The sequence below is a fragment of the Pituophis catenifer genome, unplaced genomic scaffold (genome assembly GCF_029215685.1).
Source record: "Pituophis catenifer annectens isolate HBS135680 unplaced genomic scaffold, rPitCat1.0.hap2 SCAF_9, whole genome shotgun sequence".
NCBI lineage: Eukaryota > Metazoa > Chordata > Lepidosauria > Squamata > Colubridae > Pituophis > Pituophis catenifer.
In genome coordinates, this window is record NW_027256889.1 from 12695393 (window position 1) to 12703275 (window position 7883).

Sequence of the window (7883 nt, forward strand, 5' to 3'; positions counted from 1 at the left end):
TCTTTGGGCCCTCTGCTGTGGCTCCCTGTCAGGTGATCCCACCACTGGCTGGCCCCGCCCCTCGCCCTCCCCTCCCAGTCACTCTGCCTGGCCTGAGAAGGTAAGGGCGATGGTGGTAGATGGAGAAGCGGCCAAGGCAGAGACAGAGAGAGGGAGAGAGACAGAGACAGAGATACGGAGGGAGGGAGAGAGAGGGGGGAGGGAGGGAGGGAGAGTGAGTTGTCAAAAGGGTTTTGTGGTTCCTGATGTTTTTTAACAATCGGTTCTCTGCCCTAATGACCGGCTGGGTAGGCGTGGCTAGGGGTGTGTCATGTGATTGGTGGAAGTGAGTGACGTGGAGTTGGCCACGCCCACCCAGGTTTTGTGGCTCACAGTATTTTCTTTTCTGTGGGAAACAGGTCCAAATGGCTCTTTGAGTGTTTAAGGTTGCAGACCCCTGGTTTAGAGTGTGTGGAAATTAAGTTAAATTCATTTTATATGTAATACTCAACTGCACATTTTGCCTCTATTTATATACAGCGATACCTTGGGATTCTTCAATTGTTTCCGCATTTAGGTGCATCTTATACACTGAATGTAGCCTTGCCCACCCACTGGCACCCACCCTTTGGCCTCTGCCTCCCAGCAATTTATCTCCTTGCAGCAAACAGCAAGAAGAACAGCTCCGTTCAGCTTCAGCACATCCTAATTAGCACAAGTTGATTGGATCGGCCTCCCGACTCTCAGCTGTTTTGCTCTCAGCTGTTTTGCGTGGGCCTCTGCTGCTTGCTGCAAGGAGATAAATTGCTGGAGCAGATTTTTTTTTTCTTGTGCCAATCAAGCTATGCTGAAAACGAAAATGAAAGTAAAGCAGGCTGTTTGCTGTTTGCTCCAACAAGGCATAATTCCTGGGAGGCAGAGGCAGATTTCTTCTTCTTGTTTTCCTCACCAAAAAAGGTAGGTGCGTCTTATAGTCTGGAGCATCTTATACTCCGAAAAATACAGTATGTCATCATCTGATGGAGTGTTTGCATTTTTCCAAAATTTAGTATATATAATTCTAGCTGCCGTCAATATATGTAACACTAAGTAAATGGTTGCTTTGTCATAACTTTCTGACAGTATACCTAAAAGGCACGTTTCTGGTTTGAACTCAATACGTTGCTTAATTATCATATCTAACCAATTATGAATTTTCTCCCAATAACTTCTTGCTTTCTTACGTGTCCACCACATGTGGTAGTATGTTCCTGGAGTCTGGTTACATTTCCAACAATTGGTGGGGGAGTTCTTGTACATCTTGGCCAATCTTGCTGGTGGCAAATGCCACCTATAAAACATTTTGTAAAGATATTCTTTATAGGCCACGGCTATAGTCAGTTTGTAGTTTCTCTCCCAAATTTTAACCATTTTTCTAATTCTACGTCTTGAGCATAGAGATGATGTCTACAAGTCCAGTGAAGGATAGAGCAAGAAGCCATTGACCAACCAAGCAAGACCTGTGTTCCAGATGAGATGGGAAGTTTCTTAATGAATGACATTCGGATTCTAGGTTTTTTTTTAATTACCTAGGAAACATTTTGAAAATCTCTGGCAGGGAGATCATGCTGGTTATCTTTAATTGGCTTTAGAGATTTGTAAGCCTTTTCCTGATCTAAATATATCAGCAGAGTGCAAGAGAAAAAAAAACACTATATTACTTTAGTTTTTATAGAAAATTATGCCACAAAGAATGGCTCAGTTACCATGGTAGTGCAAATCTCTCACACTCACATGACATCACAAATGGCTTCAGGAACTGCATATAAAGAAGAAGCAGTTGCTCTCAGTACAAGCAAGCCAAGCCAGGGAAAATAATAACCACCACGGCTCCTCTATGATGATGTTGTTAGTTGCGAAGTCATGTCTGATCCATCGCGACCCCATGGACAATGTTCCTCCAGGCCTTCCTGTCCTTTACCATCCTCTGGAGTCCATTTAAGCTCATGCCTACTGCTTCAGTGACTCCATCCATCCACCTCGTTCTCTGCTGTCCCCTTCTTTTTGCCCTTAATCGTTCCCAGCATTAAGCTCTTCTCCGGTGAGGCCTTCCTTCTCATTAGGTGGCCAAAGTATTTCAGTTTCATCTTCAGGATCTGGCCTTCTAAAGAGCAGTCAGGGTTGATCTCCTCTAGAACTGACCGGTTTGATCACCTTGCAGTCCAAGAGACTCCCACGAGTCTTCTGCAGCACCATAGATCAAAGGTCTCAATTCTTTGGCGCTCAACCTTTCTTGTGGTCCAACTTTCACAGCCATACATTGCAACTGGGACTGTTGCATCATAGGAAAGGGCTACTCTCCATCCCCCATGATGACACATCCAGCCATGCAATAATGATTAATGGCAACAAAGTCTGGGATGTCCAATCTATCAACTCATCAACCCCATTCATGCAACTTCACCATGCAGGCCCAGGCTGCGAAGTTTTAACAGGAAACTGCAAGAAATTAATCTCAGCAAACATCTCCACCAGTGGCCATTTCACCACACATCCAGCACCATGGAGAGAAAGATAGATGGGCTTTCTTCATGAGACTAGCTGGGGGTAATGGTTGCTGGGCTCCTCCCACCCAGAAGAGACAACATCCATGGCAAATCCCTATGACAAATATCAGAATGGAATAACCAATGAAGCAAGCCCTCTCCATGAACCTGTCTGGAAACAACCCTCATTGGACTCTCCCTCTGTAGAAAAGATTCCATCAGTAATTGTTCCTCCTCATGGCTATCATCTGGGGATTGACAAAGAGCCAGGTCTTCTCCATGAGCCCATCTTGGACCAACCGCCAGTGAATTCCATTGAGATAGAACCGACTCCACCTGTGGTCATTCCTCCACGCAAGTGTAGGAAATGGATGAATAGATGTCTAGGTCCCCTCCATGAGCCTGTCTGGGAACAGCCACCTTTGGGCACCTCTCTCTTCTTGCAGACCCCTGCAGTACCTATTGAATTTGACAGTTCTCATAAAGAGAAAGACGGACCGTTGTATCTTCACGATCCTAGCGTGAAGCAACAGCCATCAGCTGCCTCCTTTCCAGGGAAAACCCCCACAGAAGTAGCTGATCCAAGGACCTCCAAGAAGAGTGTAATGAGATCGTTAGGCCCACTTCATGAACCTGTTTGGAATCAGCCACCGTTGGAGACCTTTCTATTCCAGACGCCACCAGAACCCATTGAATCTGACAACTATCAGAAGATAAGGCCAAGTCATCTGAGTCATATTTATGGGCCTACTTTGACCCAACAGTCATTGGGCTCCTCCACTTTCCCAGATCAAACTCCACCAGTGGCTGTTGCATCTGGCAATCATGAAAAAGGGAAGAGGCAGCATCTTACCCCTCTCCACGAGCCCGTATGGTGCCGAATGCCATTTGTTTCCTACCTCCTGCAACGAGTTCCATCACCACTGAACTTTCCAAATCTCCTCTATCAGAAGAGGACAGAAAGGCAACCAGATCCCATTGATGCATCAAGTTCTTCTCAACACGAACAGTCACCATCAGTGACTATTGCACCTCACAGCTGCCAGAAAGGGATGAAGAGACATTTAGGACCTCTGCATGAGCCTCTCTGGGATCAACCACCATTGGGCTCTTCCCTCTTCCTGCAGACTCCACCTGAGCCAATTCAACCAGATAATGGTCACAAGAAGGGGCAGGGCCAGCTAGATTCACTGTCTGTGCCCGATACCTCCCAACCTCAACACACTACTTCGGTGACCTTTCCACGTTGTAGAAGTCATCTTGGCAATCTCCATGAGCCTATATGGGGCCGACTGCCAATAGGCTCCCCCTGCCTAGAACGGGCATCATCTGTAGGCATCATACCTGGTAAAGGTCAAGAAGTAGGGGGAAGACCCTTAGGTCCCCTCCATGAGACTCTCTGGGAATGATTGGAATCCTCTTTCCTTAAAATGGTGTCCATTGGTAGCCATCTCTGTCAAAAAGAGAATCTAGATACAATAAGGCCTTTCTCAAAAGCCTGATTGTAATCACTTGCCGTGAGTTCTCTTACTCCTTCCAATATTACCAGTAGCCATTACATCTGGGCCTGTTTTGGTAAAAAAAAAAAAAAATGAAGTTACCGAAGCAGTGACTTGGCTTGTTTTCTTATTTTTCCTCCACCACTCATATTTTTCGTTCCACTTTTATGAGATTGGTAACTTATTTCATCCCCAAGGTTTCTATCATATTTTAACAGTTAAAATCACCATAAGAACTCTACTGTGTAGTTGTTGTGACCTAGGCTTCCTGAGTCATTAAAACACACGAGTAGTCCCAAAAATCTCTTTTATTGCAACAGCTGTGAATTACGTGCATTCACAGCTGAGTCCCAATTAGTTGGGAGAAGTCATTCAGGATAATCACCAATCTTTATCTCCTTTGACACTCTGCCAAAGACCTACTTGGCAAAGCCACACGGATTCCAGAACCAAACAGAGATGCCGACTGGGAACAGAATTAACAACGTTGCTTTCCTGCAAAGTGCCCATGTGCCTTTGCTCCTCTTTTAAGCCTTATGGGAGAGGCCAATCATCTCCATGCCTTACTCCCGAGTTCTCCCTTTTGTTTTAACTGTTCATGCCTTCTGGCAGCTCTGCGCATGCACGCACTAGGAACAGGCTGCTCCTGTTCCTCTGCCTCTTTGTTGTCCAACTCTGGAGGCTCCGGAGTCCACGCATCACTCCCAGATGGCCCTGGCCCCATCTCTGCCTCCAACGCAGAGCTCTCATCCAGGCCTTCCCCAGACTCCAGGACTGGCCCATGTTCCTCCCCAGCTCCTCACTGTCCGACTCCGCTGCCAGCTCTGCAGGCTGCTGGGGGACCACAACAGTAGTGCTTGAAGCAGATTTCTCTGTGTAATAAGTAGACTGTCACAGAAACTAGCATGATCACAACGATGAACATGTAGCATTGCCACTACTTTTCCAAGATGATACAGCCTTGAAAAGTATTAAGGATTCTTGCTCTCCCATTAGATAGCTTGCAAATTTAAGAAACTCGGTAAATTGCACTCATGTCAGAAGTTATCAAGGCACTTCTGGGTTGAAAGGATTAGCTGGTGACATCACCATTGCCTGGGAGATGCCAATTTGGGGGCTCCTTTCATGTTCCCGGTAGGAGCTGGAGTGACGGATGAGAGACCCCGCTCCATGGCAGCCCTCGGATCTCGAATGTGGGCTTGCTAATCTCCAACCACAACATAGTAAATTGGGTCTTTTTTTGGGGAAGTCAAATACCCACTGGCTATTAAAGGTTTTCCCCAAAGCAATCTCTGTAGCTTAGTGGTGAAATATATTCTTTGTAGCAGAAGACACCAGCTTTAGCAGGAGAACACACTTCTGAAAACATGGAGAGCAGAGGCTTGCAAATGTGAGTATGTGTGCATGCACACCAGTGGTGGGTTTCAAATTTTTTTACTACTGGTTCTGTGGGTGTGGCTTGGTGGGCGTGGCATGGCTTGGTGGGCATGGCAGGGGAAGGATACTGTAAAATCTCCATTCCCACCCCACTCCAGGGGAAGGATACTGCAAAATCCCCATTTCCTCCTGATCATCTGGGACTTGGGAGGCAGAGAATAGATGGGGGCGGGGCCAGTCAGAATTTTTGCTATCGGTTCTCCGAACTACTCAAAATTTCCACTACCGGTTCTCCAGAACTGGTCAGAACCTGCTGAAACCCACTCTGATGCACACGATGTTCCACGCATGGGCTTTACTTGTGCGCATGGCTTGCACCCATGCGCGCGGCTTCAAAATATGCCTAAATAGGACGGCAGAGAGCTGGGGTGGGTGGGCGGCCCGCAATTTCTGCTACCAGTTCGGGCTAACCGGTCTGAACCAGCTGAATACCACCTCTGATGGAGAGGCCTTACCATTCAATGTAGAACTCTCATAAGAGTTTGCCTTGTTAGTGCAGCTTCCTATGTGCTGGGTGGCAGCTCATTTGCAGAGCATGTGCATCAGTTGTTGAATATTCAGCAATTTCACCAAGGTTCAGTAATATTCTTCTTATCTGAAATACAAGCAATAGTGACTAAATGCACCAGTGTTCTATATCAGATATGTTTCAGATGTCCTCCAACATCCAGGTGTTGAGCAGAATTCCGTACAATAATGCCTATGCACGAACTTTTTTTCCACTTTCCATTTAAGCATAGATGGTTGGTATACAGGAAAAGAACTTATGCAAAGAATCTCATAGTTGTATTTGATTACTAGCTGAATATGTGTCAGTTGTGAGGCATAGCTGCAAAAAAATAATAATAATGCAATTTTGGATGGTTTCAATAAAAGTATAGTTTCACAGTTGTGGGAATTAATAGTTTCCCTGTTATTTTGCTTTGGTCAGACTCTAGCTTAAATATTGTCTCTATTTCCAGACACTCATTTTGAGAGAGAGTTGGGGAGAAACTGGAGAAGGTGCAAAAAAGAGTAATGAAGATACAGTAGTAAGGGAGATGGAAAATAAATTTAACAAGGAAAGGCTGAAGGAACCAAGGTCCTTTAGTCTTAAGAGAAGATGACTGGAGGTGGGGTGTGAGACAGAGGTGGGTTTCAGCAGGTTCTGAGCAGTTCTGGAGAACCGGTAGCGGAAATTTTGAGTAGTTCAGAGAACCGGTAAATACTACCTCTGACTGGCCCCGCCCCCATCTATTCTTTGAGTCCCAGCTGATCGGGAGGAAATGGGGATTTTACAGTATCCTTCCTCTGGAGTGGGGAGGGCCCTGGAGTGGGGAGGGAATGGAGATTTTACAGTATCTTTCCTCTGGAGTGGGGAGAGAATGGAGATTTTACAGTATCCTCCCCCTGCCATGCCCACTAAGCCACGCCCACCAAGCCATGCCACACCCACAGAACAGGTAGTAAAAAATTTTGAATCCCACCACTGGTGTGAGAGGGCTAAAATAACACTCTGCAAATATTGTAGCTAAATAGAAGTCACACAGGAGAACCTGAAGAATGCAGAATGCGGGACACAGGATCCTTATTTCAAGCAACCGGAAGGTAGAGTCTGGTTGAATATTAGGAGGGGGGGAAAATCTAACTACAGTAAAAAGAACTATTGGACAGTGAATACAGGGGATGAACTTCCCGTATTGATTAAAATTTCCCTCTGTGGTGTTGGAAGCTTATCTGGCCGGATATGCTTTAAACTGAAATTCTTGCTTGGGTGAAAATTTGAATTGTAAGGCCTTTTCCAACTCCATGATTTCATAAGAGCATGAAGAATATACTATGCATATTGTCAAGTTTCGAGGTCGTCTCAAATAAATTGCATTTCAAACAAAGTCTTTTGACGAAAAAACTCCTATTTATTAAGCACGACATTCTAACCTGACTCCAAACGAAGCCAACACTGACTTCCAGCCCCCAAACCCTCCCTTTCCGTTCCCCACTCCCCTGCACTCATTGGCCATCTTCCAAGTCATTCTACCCCTAATCTACTCCAGCTTAAAGGAATTTCCCCCCTCCCATCTCATCTCCTAGGGGATATTATCTCCAAGGAAAATAAGTAGGTGAAAAGTCAAACGTCCCTTTCCAGACGCCTTCACTTCTCCTTCTTATGTCAGCACTAGAGTAAATGCAGGTTGAAGTGCTGACATCTATACTCTTTCGATCAAATGCACTCTTCAGTGAGCCAATCAAAACACGCCATTTCACAAGTAATATTGTTTCTTGAATGAATCACCTCCTATAGTTAACTATTGGTAAACCTATCCAGGGACCCCTTTTCTAGTACTAATTACCACGGCTCCCCACACAAGAAAGTCAAGGGAAAACAGGGACCATCTCATCAGTAACCAATTATTATCACTGTAATTGCTATGGTTCCTGCTCATCAGTGATGGAGGAGGAGGAT